At 44.3% G+C, this 16539-nt stretch overlaps 1 long non-coding RNA gene and 1 other non-coding gene across 2 annotated transcripts; one reads left to right on the top strand and one right to left on the bottom strand.

Moving 5' to 3' along the window:
- Positions 1-1876: 1876 nt before the first annotated feature.
- Positions 1877-16535, bottom strand: LOC148003655 (uncharacterized). Its single transcript, XR_015629443.1, has 3 exons — positions 16033-16535; positions 3614-3747; positions 1877-2299 (listed from the first exon to the last, which is right to left on the bottom strand). It is a non-coding gene; the product is annotated as an uncharacterized LOC148003655 (long non-coding RNA).
- Positions 12595-12728, top strand: LOC120094940 (small nucleolar RNA SNORA17). The gene has a single exon (XR_015630054.1). It is a non-coding gene; the product is annotated as a small nucleolar RNA SNORA17 (small nucleolar RNA).
- Positions 16536-16539: the final 4 nt, after the last annotated feature.

Raw genomic sequence — 16539 nt, 5'->3', positions numbered from 1 at the left:
AGGTTCCAGAGGTTTAAATAACTGTAGACTACTACCTTCCTATTATATTCTTCCCTATTTCTTTCTGAAAGTTTTGGTTGAATGTTCGCGTTGACTTTGTCAATTGCCAAGACCTGCATGGCTTTGGGATTGATCTGACTAGCATGGCAGAGAATGGTTACACATAAGGCACAGAAGAAGGGCTGTGGATTCAGGGCACAGTCCTGAGTGCTGAGAACTCAGTCGCTTATACTCAGCATTTTGGGCAATGGTGGCTCTCTCCCTTGACTGCTGCTCCTGCGAAAAATACCACAATAACAATAATAACAATAACAACAATAATAAAGCTTCGCTAACCAAGACTGCAGGCCATCTCTACATAATACATGTAAGTGTTTAGAAGCCAGTTTGATAGCAGGGCTATTTTGCAAAAAAAACAATAACATATTCTGCCCAAGGGCCTATGGCCTCCCCAGCCTATGCCTTTGATCGGGATTACAGTACCAGACCTGAGATTGCTTCCTGAGGATCAGGCCTCAAATCCAAGCAGAATGTCATTATAACTGCCATCCACTATTGTGCTACTGGGTGTGTCTTGCCTGGCAGGTGGGTATTGACTTTTTGAAATTCTTTTTCAGTGTTTGAGAAGTCCATATATGTATAGGATGTGGTTGATAAAAGCTAGCCTCTATGCCTCCCCTACAACTTTCCCCTATCTTCCATACCACATTTTCCTCCATTTTTTTGAATGGTTTTTGAGAAGGATTTCTCTGCATAGCCCTGGGCCTTGGTTGTCTTGGAATTCTCTCTATAGACCAGAGTGGCCTCAAAGGCTTCCAGCTCTCGGAGATCCACCTGCCTCTGCTTCCTGAGTGCTGGGATTAAAGGTGTGCACCAGCACTATCTGACAAATTCCATGTATCCATTCACTGTTTCCTGTTTGTGCATGAATGTAAGACCATCTACTGGAGCAGGGAGAGCCTCTCTCTCGGGTTGCATCCCTGAGAGAAGATTACTCTCTCCTGCAACAGCCAACCTGACACAGTCATCTGAGGGAGTCTCACTGGGGGCCTTGCCTCAGTCAGAATGGCCTGTGGCATGTTTGTGGCATGTTTTCTCTCTTGCTAATCAATGTAGGAGAGCCCAGCCCACACTGGACACCCCATTCTTACGCAGGGGTTGTATAAGAGAGCTAGGTGAAGCCTGGCAGTGGTGGCACGTCTTTAATCCCAGTACTGGGGAGTCAGAGGCAGGAGATCTCTGTGAGTTTGAGGCCAGCCTTGTTCTACAAAGCGAGTTCCAGGACCTGGGAGCTACACAGAGACACCCCCAACACCCTGACTCAATGAGCAGAGGGCAGAGGGTGAACCAGTAAGCAGCTTTCCTTCTGGGTTTCCGCTTCTGTTCCTGCTTGAGCTCCAGCCCTGATTTCCCTTCATAATGCATTTTGAACTGAAAGTATAAATCAGATCAACCCTCTCCACCCAAAGTTGCTTCTGGTTTTATCAAAAAAACACAAAGCAAATTGGAGCACTCTGCCTCCCTGAGAAGCTACCAGGTGCCAATGCTGTTCAGCTAGAGGTGGGACTTCAGGAGCCAGACTGTCGACTATGCTGGCATTTTGCCAGTCTTGACCTTGTGCAGGCCTCATCCACTACTTCTTGCTTGTCCAATCTTGCCACCCCCTCTTCTGAGATGATCCCGAGCCTTTCCAGAGGGAAGTATGATGTAAATATGAATATAAAATAACCTAGGGAATTAACAAAAGACATAATACTTTACTTAGAACACACACAAACACACAGACACACAGACACAGACACACAGACACAGACACAGACACACACACACACACACACACACACAAGTTTAGAACACCAGTGAGCAACACAAAAGATAATTTAGGAAAAGAATTAATTTGAACAAATTGAAAGTCAAAGATACTCTTTGAAAGCAGGATGACTCAGAATCAAATTAACCTATGCCTTTAATTCAATCACCCCTTCCTAATGTTGCTAAAAAAAAAAAATGAACCAAGAACATATGCAGGAAACTCAATAAGAATGACCACGAAAAAATGTAAAGTTAACAACAGAGACCTATACACAGAATTATTAAAGCATATCGTAAGACTGCACGGGGCTGGAGACCCAGCACAGCTGGTGAACTGCTTGTTCAGCATGTGTGAAGTCCGGCATGTGATCTCCAGTGTCTCCGAAACTGGCTGGCCCTGGTGTTATACACCTGTAATCCCAGAAGTTCTAAGTTATCTGTACGTGGTGAGTTTGAGGCCATCACAAGATGCACGACATTCTGTCTCCTACAAAAAGGGTGTGAGAAAAGAAGACATTAGTATACCAAGGATGAAAAGGTACCACTATCTCACTATGTAAAGAAAAATTAGGGGTTTTATTGTCCCATATATTATTATTACTACTATTATTATTATTATTACTATTATTATTATTATTATTATTATTATTATTATTATTATTATTATTATATTGCTAGTTTGTGGTGCTAGAGATTGAATTCATGGCCTTACCCATCATAAGCAAGAGCTTTACCTCTGGTCATACTCCCATCTCTAAGGCTACAGATTTTAGCACAACACTATACGTTAATGGCATTGTAATAAATAAGTCATTAGGTAGAGCATTCTAGGCTTGGACCCAAATACATATAGATTTTTGCATATAATAAAAGTGCCATGGAGATGCAGGCATCTAGGAGGACAGTGAAAAGCTGCCCACATCCTATCCAAGGCAAAGGTTCTGACCTGTCTACTACAGCGTTGTTGGCCACAAGCTCCCGACTTAGCCCCACCCGAGGACTGGCTGTCAGTCAAGGGACAAGAGCTGCCCACAATTATACCCCTAAGGCAGCTCACGCCCAGTGACTAGCTGGTGCTGTCATACACCCTTCTGCTCCCTGTCCCACTGTTGAACACAACTCTAAAGAACCATCTTTGGCCCAGAGTTCATAGACCTAGCCAAGCTTTGTTGCCGTCCGTCTCAGTCCACCTTCGTCAAGGTGTGGTTTCAGGTGGTCTCCAGCACACCCTTCTTGTATTCCGCTTTCTTCCTTTGGCTTTGAAGACCTGTGTGCTTCCTGAAACAGCCACCAGGAAGTGCTTTGCCTCTTGTAATTGGCACAAAATTCAAAATTTGAAATTTTACTAGAGTGGATCGGAACTTCAAATGTATACCCTTAAACATTAAAACTGTGTCCATCTTTACTTACAGTAGGAGAGAGAGATGTTCAAGTCATATAGAAATGATCATTTTCATGTATTAAGTGGACAATTACTTCACACTGACGAAATGCACAACTGAGGAATTGTGGGGAAGCTCTATCTTCTCTGGGTGGTGCCTGAGTCTCTAGAAGTTTTGGGTTGTGATTGAATAAACTGGTGAAGTTAGAGATTTGAAACCCTGCTGGTGAAATGGCATAGCTGGTAAAAGATGCTTGCCACCAAGCCTTAAGACCCGAGTTTGAATCCCCCGAAGTGAAATGGGAGAACTGGCTTCTTACCTGTGATGGTATAAGCTCTGCCCAGGGAGTGGTACTATTAGAAGGTATGGCCCTGTTGGAGTAGGTGTGTCACTGTGGGTGTGGGCTTTAAGATCCTCACCTTAGCTGCCTGGAAGCCAGTCTTCTGCTAGCAGCCTTCAGATGAAGATGTAGAACTCTCAGCTCCTCCTGCTTCGTACCTGTCTGGATGCTGCCATGCTCCTGCCTTGATGATAATGGACTGAACCTCTGAACCTGTAAGCCAGCCCCAATTAAATGTTGTCCTTAGAAGAGTTGCCTTGGTTATGGTGTCTGTTCACAGCAGTAAATCCCTAACTAAGACGCTGCCCCAAATTACTCACTCACTTAATTAATTAATATCTTAAAGGCATATAAATAGCCAAGAATATGAATGAATGTCCAACATAGTTCATCATCAACCAGAAAAGTGCAAGTCAAAATGACACAGATATCAGTTGAAGATGAATCTTAAGACCACTCACTATGCTCAGGGACAGACATCAGCTACATGACACCTCATAGTCTATGATCCTGTCACATGAAGTGCTTAGCTGGCCAAGTTACTAAGACAGCACCAAGTTAGTGTCCCCAGTGCCGAAGGGGCAGAAGAGGGGGAGAGAACAGAGCATGCGCATGAGAGCCCTCGAAGAAGAAATGTGAAAGCAGCTTTCTACTGATGGCTGCACCAGCTGATTAATTTACTAGCCATTGAACCGAATATTAATAGGTAATTATATGAAATGCTAAACGCCTCAAGAAACCTATCTTTTCTTCCCTCAAAACAGAGTTTCTCTGTGTAGCCCTGGCTGTCCTGGAATTTGCTTTATAGACTAGGCTGGCCTCAAATTCGGAACTCTGCCTGCCTCTGACTCCCGAGTGCTGGGACTGAAGTCATGTGCCAACACCACCTGGCCAGAAACCTGTCTTTAGGCTAAGTGTGGTGATACATACATGGGAGATAGGCATAAGAGGTCAGAAGTTTAAGATTGTCCTTGGGTACATAGTGGGTTTGAGGCCAGGCTGGGATGCATATGACTGTCTCAAAATATAATGTCAACAAACAGGAAAGTCTTCTCATAAAAGTTCTACAAAAGTTATAAAAACGTTGGAGATGATATTTACTCTTGTGGTTTAGAACTCTGAAGTAAGGCTCCGTGGGAGGCCTTTTCCTTATGTTCCTGCTTTACAGGTCTATGCTTATCAGCTAGAACCAGTTGGAACAAAAGCTGTAGATTCAGAGAAAGGACAGTCCTTCTTCTTAGGAACCTAGAGTGACGCAGACTCTACCACTCCAGAAAGAGTAAAAAAGGAAACGACAAGGTTAGCGGTGGGTGACCTGAACCATCTGCGTAGTGGCATCTAGCAGGTACCTAGGTGTGCCCAATGTTAGCCCAGAGGGAGAGGTATAAACCCAGGCTGAGGTCTAAGGGTCTGCACTGCACCACAGAGCATTTTCAGTCAGATGAGCAAGGAGGCAGGATCGTGAATATTTCTTGGGGTTGGTAAAATTTGCAATCTGGATTTGGTCTTCTTCCTAGTAGACAGGAAGGGAGGTGGAGGGTGAGGCTTGGGCCAATTGTAGGGCATAGATAACGCCCCCCTATATGGCACTCTGTCAGATCTGTACATCGAGGGCAGAGCAGGAGACTACACAGAGCCCTTTGAGATAATGCTTAGTTCAATCATTTCCTCATTCTTTGGCCGACTTTCAGCAGTGAGTCATGCTAAGAGTCTGAAAATGTATTTGGCCTTGGAACTGACAAGGAGGTGTGTGTGTGTGTGTGTGTGTGTGTGTGTGTGTGTGTGTGTGTGTAGATAGACAGACAGATAGATAGACATATAGATAGATATAGAGAGGGAGAAATGAAAGGTTAAATTAGGGAAAATATTAAGGAAAACAGAAAGGCAGAGGACAAATACAAGGTGACTTTAGAGTGCGATCCCAGGCTGCCTCATTACATACACTTGTTCCTCCTTGTGGAAGAGGGACAGCCCTGCAGAGCTTCATTTTCCTCACTGCTGAAAAGAGAGTGTGCAGGTTACTTTTCTTTTTTCCTTCCGTCTTTTTTCTTCATCTTCCTCCTCCTCCTCTTCTCCTCTTCCTCCTCTTCTCAACTTGGCACAAGCCAGGATCATTTAGTAAAAGGGAACCCCAGGCAAGTGGGTGGGGGCATTTTCTTGACCAGTGACTGCTTGGGTGGGTCCAGCCCACTGTGGGTGGCACCAATCCTACTTAGGTGGTCTCGGACTGTGTAAGGAAGGTAGCTGAGCTAGCCAGTAAGCAGCACTGCTCCATGACTTCTGCTTCAGTTCCTGGGGCTACATTTCTGGTAGAGTCATCGTACCCCCATATACATATTCTTGTGCAGACAGAAGACTGTAAAACATCTAAGTGGTTACAGTTCCCAGGCACCTATGCATGCTCGACTAATGTTAGGCATCTTATTGTTGCCATTGTCTCGTGTTTACATTAAAAGTGGTGCAGTTAGACAATGTGGAAATGTTACTAGGGAGTTTCCTTATTCCCAAGCAGCAAATAATGGTCAGTCCACCCTTCCAGGTAATGTCAACGTTTCTCGCCAATGCTTTGATAAACTGGTCCCAAGGGACTGAGAAACATTTAGAATGATAGGGGACAGAGAGGAAGAGTGGAGGCATTTTTAATACTCTATATGTAATAACACATTTGTACTCCATGTTGAAGAAAGCACTGTGCGAGCGCGTGCTCTGGTAGTTTAGCACGTGATTAGCTTTGCTGAGCTAACGTTCTCTCCTTCAGCACAGGTGAGCACAGGTTGATAACAGACACTAATCAGATTTACTTTTAAAAAGTGCTCAATGGGCTGAAGAGACAGCCAAATGGTCAAGGGCACTCACTGCTCTTACAGAGAACTCAGGTTTGGTTCCAGGTGCCCACCTAGTGACTCACAACTCCTCGCCTGGCCTCTACCAGTACCACCCTACACACACACACACACACACATACACACACACACACACACACACACACAGACACACACACACACACATACACAGACACATACACACACACAGACACACACACAGACACACACACACAGACACACACATACACACACAGACACACACAGACACACACACAGACACACAGACACATACACACACACATACACACACACACAGACACACACACAGACACACACACACAGACACACACACACACAAAGTACACATGCAGGCAAACACTCATACACACAAAACAAAAATTTTAAACAGTTTAAATTTTTTTTAAAAAAATCTAGACATCTATAGAAGGTAAGAAGAACATAAAGGGAAAAAAAAATAGAGACTCCACAAGTCACACAAACGTGACTGACCGTCTGGCCAGAGGAACAGGGTGATTGACCACTTTTAACTTCCCCTGTCTGTCCCCTAGAAAGCATACTGGCTTGGGATGAGATATGGGGCGGCTTTTTCAAAACCTGTTAGCCTGCTCCTTTCTCACCTCTCTGTAAAGCACTACTTAGGGATTCAGTTATTTCTCTGCCTTTGGCCTGTGTGCTGAAAGAACATGGAGTCCACTCGCACAAAGACTCAGTATTTTTTCAGTCTGCCTCTCACACTGACGCCAGGCAGAATGAAAGCATCCCGGTGCCCACAGCAGTCCTCTGCAGAGGGGACAGAGGTGGTCTACTCTGTCTAAGATGAATGGACATGCCTCTTTTGCTGCAAAGTTCTCGATCAGAACGCCAGGGCTGGCTCCTTGCCTCTGTGCCTTAAGCATTGCCAATAACCCATTTTAGTCGCTTTAGTATTCCTCATAGAAGCTTCAGTGATGGATGATGCTGTGGGGGAGGTCAACTCTTTGAACTGCGGATATGCACAAATAAATTAAGTGCCTATGTATCACTGGGCATGTTAACTTGTGTTTGTTATACAAGGTATATATACAAGGTTATACAATGTATGCATTGTTTCAAATGTCCTGTGGTTTCAACCTTGTTAGGACTTATGAGATGGGAGATGTGTTTGCACTTGAATTAAAGGTGAAAGACTGGTTTTGAGTTAGATTTGAATGAACTATCACATAAACTTTATTTAACCCTTATAGCCACCATGGCCACAATGTCCTGTTTTTTCACAGGCAACTGTACTTTGTCCCTTAAGGGCACACCGGGGGCACTAAACTGTCCCCTGGTCAGCTGGAGCATTTTGTTTTTCTAGGTAGTTCTACTTGTAAGGACAGAGCTTAAAATTCCTCAGCACTACAATGTGGAAACTAAGCCCAGCTCTAAGACTCTAGGAATATTTTAGGGTTTGTCCCTTTGTGACTGAGTTAGCTGGCGTCATTGTCTGGTTGGTGTTACAGAACCTGACTGATAAAAACTCGTTAGGTACCAGCTGTGTCTGTAAGATGTGGAACTGTTTACTGTTTCTATACATCCTGAGTGGAGTGTCAAAACATTAAATCAGTGGCTAAATGCCTTTCCTGAGAAGAATGACCACAGGCCTGACTTCACATTTAAACATGAAGTTACAATATTGGCTTCCCCCCGCCCCCTCATTGTTCTGCTCTCTGTCAAAGAAATTTTCAAATATTGCAGTACATAAGAAGTAATTCCCTTGAGGTGATTGTAAGGCCCTGTCTGTCCATCTGTCCATCTGTCTGTCTCCGGCCATGGATTAATCCAGGCCTTTTCGTGTGCTAAGCAAATGATCTACCACTGAGCTTTGTGAAACTGGGTACAATGGTTAGTTTTGGAGGCAAATTTATTATAGTACCGTGAACACAATGGATATTGGGATTTTACTTCAATGAAAGAGGTATTTTTTTCTTCTGAAAACATGCAAGGTCTTGACCTTCTAAGAAAATATAAAATATAAGAAATTTGTATCATCACTGTCATACGCTTTGACTCATATCCGTATCTAGCTGTAAGAGATGGCAGGAAAGGAAATCTATTCCAGAGACCCTCCTACCAGCTTGCCAGTGGGGTTTCTATTCCTCAGCCAGTACCTTGCTATTTTGCAAAGCTCCTCACCCCCACTCTGACCCCCACCCCATTTTGGCAATGACAATTCCCAAAATCAAACTAATTTGGTTTCCGGAAGTAAACCAAATAATTTTTCTATACTCGTGGCTTCCCTACCTCTGGTAATGGCCAGTCAAAAAGATGTTTCTTCATCCCTGATATTCTTACTCTCGTTACCCTTAGGCCCCTAAGGGAAACTTTTAAGTCACTTTCCACTTTCCCCCACGTTTCTCTATAGTTAGTTAGTTACCCTGGTCTGTAAGGCAGTGGTTTTCTACCTCCCTCATGCTGTGACTCTTTTTTTTTTTTTTGGTGATGCTGTGACTCTTTAATGTAGCTCCTCATGTTGTAGTCACCCCATCCATAAAATTATTTTTGCTTCACCGGAAAGTGGTGGCGGATGCCTCTAGTCCCAGTGCTCAGGAGACAGAGGCAGGCATTCTAGGCAGGCATACACTTGAGTTAGAAGACAGGCTGGCCTACAGAATTAGTTCCAGGACAGCCAGGGCTACACAGAGAAAGCCTGTCTCGAAAAGCAAAACAAAAAAATTGTTGCTTTTTCATAACTGTAATTTTGCTACTATTAAATATCTGCTGTGCAGGCTCTATGATATGTGACCCCTATGAAAGGGTCATTCAACCACCAAAGGAGTGGTGACCCATTGGTTGGGGTTGAGAACTGCTGCTGTAAGCAGATGACTAACTGTTCCTTTAGGACTAAAGATCTACCCTTTGCAGGGTTTGTTCCTCAATTAACCCCTTCGTTGTGTAGAGTCACTCTCTTGTGCTTTTTTTTTTTTTAAATCAATTTTGTATTGTTTTATGGGTTAAGCAGAAAGTAGGCATGGGGTTTGCTCTCACATGGGTTTTGTGTTTGTTTGTTTGTTTGTTTTGTATATCAAAAAATATCAGCAGTATTGCCATTCTTTTATGGGTGGGGGCTGCTTTTCAAGACAGAGTTTCCCTGTATATCCTTGGATGTCCTATAACTAACTCTGTATATCAGGCTGACCTTGAACTCATGGAGATCCTACTGCCTCTGCCTCCAGAGTATTGTGATTAAAGTTGAATTCCACAACCACACTGTTGTAGCATATTTGATCATCCTATGAACCCCAAGATTGTGTTATTTACTGGAAAAAAAACACTGTTACTAGCTGTAGTGTGGCCTAACCCTTAGAAGATACCTTTGATCCCTCTGGCTGGAATACAGACATGCCCTTAGCACACACTTTTAATTCCAAGCAATGAAGGTAAAGTTAGTTTGTAGATGGTGTTTGAAAGTGATGTCTAATTGAGTGGCAAAGAAAGTGACAAATCAGAGAAAGATTTGATAGAATAGGATCTGCCCATTCTCACAGGAAGAGAGAAAGGAAGGGGAAGCTATTAAAGAGAGCACAGAGAGAGAAAGAAGGAGGCAGTTTTACTGGGCCAGGATACAGAGACTGAATGCAGAGAAAGAACAAGCTAGACACAGGTGAGAACAGAACAAGCCAGATAATGAGAAGGAGCCAGAAGATTAGTGCAGATTGACAGAGATAGTTTCAGGTCAAGCAGAGAAATTCAGGAGAAGCCCAGAGAAGCCAGATTGAATCTGTTAGCATGGAGAGGCTTTTGAGTCAGAACAACTGAGTTGAACCAGCCAGTGAGAGATCAGAAAGAACTAAGAAAGTCTCAGAGATTGAAAACATTCTAGGCCTAGATCATACTATACAGAGGCTAGAACCTTCCAGGCCTACATCTAGGTTAGCAGACTGAGGCAGTAAACTTCAGAGACATTAATTTAACTTCAGGAGAATAATAAAAGTTACTATTACACCACCCAGCCAATATCACAGTTCTTAAATGTATAACATTTGTACCTTATATTCCTCTTTAATTGAAGGTCACTTTATCTAAATTAAATTTTAATTATTTACAGGGGGCGTGGAAGATGAATAATATTGAATAGTGTTCGAAGTTGGGTCCATCCTTGGGTCCAAGGAATTGACCCTAGGCTTGGCGGCAGGCAATTTTATGTAGTTGGCCATCTCATCCATTGCCCATACTTAATTTTATTAGATAAGTGGGCATGTTCTGAGACAGTCTTTTGTTATCTCAGGCTGGCCTTGAGCTCACTAGGGATCCCTAATAGATGACCTTTGACTCTTGATCTTCCTAGCCCCACCTCCTGAGAGCTAAGATTACAGGCCTTTGTCCCCATACCTATTTTCTGTGTTGTGGGGGTTGAATCCAGAGTACCTGCACACTAGATAAGCACTCTACCACACCGGGCTATATCCCTAACCCTCTGGGATATTTTGGTACTGGCTTTGTAGTTCACACAAAGTGAGTGTTTTTCACACTACTCAGATCTCTCTTTCAAAGGGGAACTTCTAAGAAACCAAGGGAGAGGAGGAAATGCTCCAAGATAAAGCTAATAGGAGAGAAACTCCTAGATTATATTTAGGGGTGAGAGCCCTGACAGCAAACAAATCTAATTTTTGTCCGTGGCCTGAAGCAGGAAAAACCCTGGCTCTGTCCTGGCCAGAGGCCAGGAATGTCATAGGGAACTCTTATTTCTTCTTCTTGTCTGTCCTAAATATGTACCTTGTCTGGAGGCCATAGGAGAGGGTGTGACTGAAATTCTAGTTGAGACATTAATTCTTTCTGGTGAACATCTTTGGGGACTGGGGTTCTGGATTTTCATGGTGGAAATGGGTTATGTCGATTTCCAGTTTCAGCCCATCTCCTAAATTATTTTATATCTCCCATGTTGGAGAAGGGGATGTTACAGTATCATAAGAATCCATTGAAGATGGATGTCAAGGCTCTATTGAGGCCTACTAAGGAAAGGAGGCTATTTCCTCCTGCTCTAAAGGATGACTCTTTGCTTTGTCCAGGGAGGAAGGAGACCATCTGATCGGCTTCAAATATGACAGCACCACAAACTCTTGTTCATTCCCTTAAGAGGTAGTCTATTTGAGCCTGCTAAGAGGACGGGGGGAATAACAATTCTTTTAATGAAACTGCGTCCCTTTCCTTTCCTGAAATCCTTCTCCCATGTGGCATGTACACAGCTTCTTCAGACAACGCCATGGAGCCTCTACCTGCAGCTCGCCTACTTTCCTCTCTCTTTTTCAGACACTGGCCCAACCAGCATGCTCTCCCAGATGCTTTGTGACTTTTGTAATGTTCTCTGAATCCCCAACTTCTTCCACCGCGGAGCTGTTTGCCAAACTCCACCGCCGACCTTTCCTTTTTCTTCTTGGACCCTAACTCAAAAAGCATGGCTTCCTTTCTGTCTTCTCACCATCTCGCGATTCCAAGGAGTTGCTAGGAAGTGGTTCTCCACCTTCCTAATGCTGTGACCCTCTAATACCCCAACCATAAACTTATTCTTGTTGCTACTTCATAACTGTAATTTTGCTACTGTTATGAATCATAATGTAACCAATACACAGTATATCTAACACGTGACCTCTATGGAGGGCTTGTATGACCCCCAAGGGGGTCAAGACCCACAGGTTGAAAACTACTGTGCTAGCATTCATTAGAAAGAACTTCAGTTTCACAAGCAATATAAGGCCCTCAATGTCTAGCATGCAATGCAAGAAACTCACCCGGCTTCAGGGACAGTTGTGAACCATGTGGCCTCCATAATCAAAGCTCAGTGCTTATCTGGTAGATGAGGTTGTGCCAGGCAGCACATGGGAAACAGCAGCAAAGCTAAAGCAAGCGTAACCCGATATTGACTTTACTCCCAAGGCCCTGCTTTCTATTTAACCCACATGGTTGAAATGCTCTTTTTTCTAATAAGAAAAATATAAACTCACGTTTTAATCCCCTCGGATATTTAATAATAAAACAAAATAAGTTCATGGTTCAAATTGTTCCAAAGGAAATTTAGGGCTGGCAATGGGGTGAAGGTACCTGCCATTGGGCTGGATGGCCTGACTTTGGTCTCTGCCACACTTGGGTAGAGTGGGTCCCACAAGTTGTCCTCTGACCTCCATGTGTGTACACATTCATATGCAGGGAGAGTGAGTAAATAAAATGTAACAATGAAAGGTAAAAACGCTCAATGTAACAAGGCTCAAGAGGCATTGCAGGTTTGGCCACTGCTACGTGTGTGTCAGTAGGTGGCAGAGAGGAGAAAGGCTACGTCCACGCTCAGTGATGGCCTCAAGGTGCTATTAGTTGGTCCTCCAGAACTCTGTCTGTATCCTTTACCAGGTATACCACTTTCCTTTCTACGGGTCTCCTGCTGTCTACATGTAATTTCTGATTGCCTTTTGTGGTAGTTTGAATAGGAATGGCCCCCATAGACTCAACTGTTTGAATGCTTGGCCCACAGGGAGTGGCACTTTTAGGAGGTATGGCCTTGTTGGAGGAAGTGTGTCACTGTGGAGGCGGGCTCTGAGGTCATATATGCTCAAGCTATAAATGCGATAGACAGTCTCCTTATGTTGCCTGTGGATCAAGATGTAGAAATTTCAGCTCCTTCTTCAGCACCATGTCTGCCTGCATGCTATCATGATAATACTGGACTGATCTTCTGAAACTGTAAGCCAGCCCCAATTAAATGTATTCCTTTATAAGAATTGCTATGGTCATGGTATCTCTTCACAGCATTGAAACCCAAGCTAAGACACCTCTGAATCTGAAATGTTCACCATAGGCTCAAGTGTTTGAAAATCTGGTCCATAGACAGTCCTTGTCCTAGCTATGTTCAATTATCACCTTGACACAGATTACACTCATCTGAGCAGAAAGCCTTGATTGAGGCATTACCTCTAAGAGATTGACTGTGGGCATGACTAGGAGGCCATTTTCTTGATTTTCCATTGATATAGAAAGGCCTAGCCCACTATGGGTGGCATCATCCCTAGGCAGGTGGTTCTGGGCTATATAAGAAAGCTCATTGAGCATGAGCCTTAGAGTGAGTGAACCAGACAAAACGAAAGGAGGTAATATTCTTCCATGGTTTCTGACTCCAGGTTCTTGCCTTGAGTTCCTGGGAATTGAATTCAGGTCCCCATGTTTGCATGATCAGCAATTCACCAGCTGAACTATCTCCCCAGCTCATGAAGTTTGATTTGACATGCAACAGGAATTATAAATTCTTGCAAGCCCATAGAAAAGATACAACCCAGGTATTTGATTTACAAGCCATAAGCCTAGATTGGGCAGATTTGGAGCGACTGTAACTTCTTTCCCAGCCATAATGTCCCTTGTTACTTGCTATTTTTCCTGGCCATGTGCTCATGGTCTGCCTCCTCTCATCGCATCTTCATTCTCCCTTGCTCTACTCTCTTGCTCTCTTGTCCTCTCTCTTGAGACCCCTCAGTCAATCTTCAAGTCCTGCCTCTGTCCCTCCACTGCCGGATCACAGGCTCTAGTCTTTTACTGACCAGATAAATTGGGGAACTGAGATAAACTGGTACGTGAGGATCTGCTCGTTGGGGACAACCAGATCTTGGGAGCCAGTATTTAACATTTAAATACAAGCAGAACCAGACCAACCACCTATACAGCAAATTTATTTCCCATCCAAATTTTCCAGGTCTCAAATGTTTGTAGAGTCTCTAGAAATAACTGAAGGCCCTGAACACTTTGCCCTAATAGATATAAGGTCCTGAAGTCTGAAGCTCAATTGAGAGAATAATAACTGTTAGGGGCATTCAGGTAAAGAGTTCTCTGAAGGGGCAGGAAGCCCCATATGCTGTGCCTGGGAACCTGCCAATTTGTCTGCCCATCAGCTGCAGCTCCTAAGGCCTCAAGAGGAAGATGCTGTGACTCTGAGCCTAATTTGGATGCAGGAAGCAGACGTTGCTCACAGCAGAAACTACAGCAGCCATTTGAAGTACTAAGAAGTTTTAAAGCACCCAACGCTTTCTTTTTAAAGTTTGGAGCAGGGAAGGATGAGCAGGGCTCATACTTTATGAAGGTGAACATCAAATATTCCCAGGGGGAACAAGAAAAAGCCGGTCTCTTTTGTCTCCAGAGGGTCAAAGGGGTCTGAGAGCAAACGCAGGTGATAGTCTACACAGCAGGGAAGACAGAGAACAGAGAGCTGAAGAAAGATGTGGATGGTGGTGTGTGCCACAATACACAATTAAGCAGGAGGGGGAGCAGGAAGGTCAGGAATTCAAGGCTGTTCTGGGTGGGGTAGTGAGTTATGGGAGATCAGGTTGGAAGGAAAGACCATTAGTTTGCTAGGATTTGAAAACTGCCACATTGGGACAAGGAGAATCTTCTTTGCACGCCCCAAGGTTTTTGATCTAGCAATTATTTCAAAGCCGTAGAGCAGCCAATGCTCACCCAAAGGATTCTAATAGCTCTAAACTCTGCCTTGGGATCATTCACTTGGAGCAATCTTTGCTTCAGATGCTGGAGAGATGGCAGACACACACACACACACACACACACACACACACACACACACACACACTCACACACACACAATTTAAAATACAAAACCAAAATCAACACCCAAACCCTAAGAGTCTTGATGGTACACCCCTTTAATACTAGCAACAGGAGACTGAGGCATGCATACAACTCTGAATTTGGGGCCAGCTTGGTCTACCCAGAGACACCGAGATGAGCTAGGGCTACAGAGAGAGACACTGTCTCGAAAGCAAAACCAACAACCACGGCACACGATGTTTTCGTTTTAAAAACGGAAAGAAAGAAAACCTTACTTGGAGGAAGTGAGAAGCGCTTACAGATTTGGGGGAATTTTGTTTTTGTAAACTTTAACTTCCTCCTCCCCCACTCTCTCCTTTTTAAACACTCCCCCAACCGCCCACCTTTCCACCCCCTCCCCCACCCCCGTTTCTTTTTCTCTTTCACTTCTCCCGCTGAGAGTCACTTTCCCTGAACCAGCTCAAGTGCCTCCTGCCACATGACACCCTTCATCCAAGTGTTGTCCCTTCAGATCAACTTCCCTGTGTTACCAGGATACTTGGAGTGAAGCGATAAACTCATTCATTTTCCAGTGTTCAGGGCAGCAAGATATCTGAGTTTTAAAGGTAATTTATGCAGTCACACCTAAGAGACTGGAACCCTGGAGGTGAATGTTGTGTTTTATAAAAAGAAAGAAGGAAGGAATATGTTTGGGGGAGGCCCAGTAAGGAGGCACCTCTGCAGGCCCATGTTGAAGCATCCCTTCCCCCTCTGAGATTCCAACCACACCATAGTATAGAATACAGTCTATTCGGGGCATGGGGAGGAGAGTTGAGTGGGTAATATAGACCAAGAAGAGGAGAGAGAGGGAGGGGGTGGGAGAGGGGGAAGGGAGGGGGAGAGGGAGGAGAGGGGGCAAGCAGCCCCTTTTATAACTGTGGGGCGGAGCCTAGACTAAGCCAACAGTGAAGGCTTTTAGGTCCCTTCTGAGTGAGACAGTGAGAAAGAACTTCTGGGGTTACTATTTGTAACTATTTTTGAGCTTGCATAAAAAGGAATCTGCAGTTCCTGGAACTCTTTGATACTTTCCTAAACTAAAAATCTTGATTAAAGTTACCTTAATCCCAGCGTTTGGAAGCAGGAGGACCCAAGAGTTCAAGGTCACGCTGTTACACAGTGAATCCCAGGCCAGGCAGTTCGACATGAGAACTTGCCTCAACCAACAAACAAAATCAAATCAAATAAAATAAGTTTTAAAGTTACCGCAAAAAGTAACCAAAGGAAGTTTAGACCGAGGGATGAAAGTGGGTGGAGGCGTGGAGATTACAAGGGTTGTGAGGGCAGCTGTGGGGGATACCCCGGGATTCAAGGGCATCTCCTGTGGATGAGGTGTAGTCCCGGAGTCTGGCTGCCTACATCCAAGGCTGTAAGATGCTGCCCGTGAGAGCCTCGCAGAAGCTGGGGCTGGGGTGGGACTGGAAAGCCGGAGAGATTTAAAGCTTGGACCATGACCCGGAAGTTCAAGTTCAGTGACCAGAAGCAGGTTCTTAGGGTGAACCGGGAAGTTCATTTGGGCCCTGTGACATGTAGTGCGGATCTTAAGAAACCAAGTGTTAAGTGTTCA

The sequence above is a fragment of the Rattus norvegicus genome, chromosome 9 (genome assembly GCF_021556685.1).
Source record: "Rattus norvegicus strain SHRSP/BbbUtx chromosome 9, alternate assembly SHRSP_T2T, whole genome shotgun sequence".
NCBI classification, from domain to species: Eukaryota; Metazoa; Chordata; class Mammalia; order Rodentia; family Muridae; genus Rattus; species Rattus norvegicus.
Note: the sequence above shows the minus strand (reverse complement) of the source record. Positions and strands in the feature narration are given on the sequence as shown.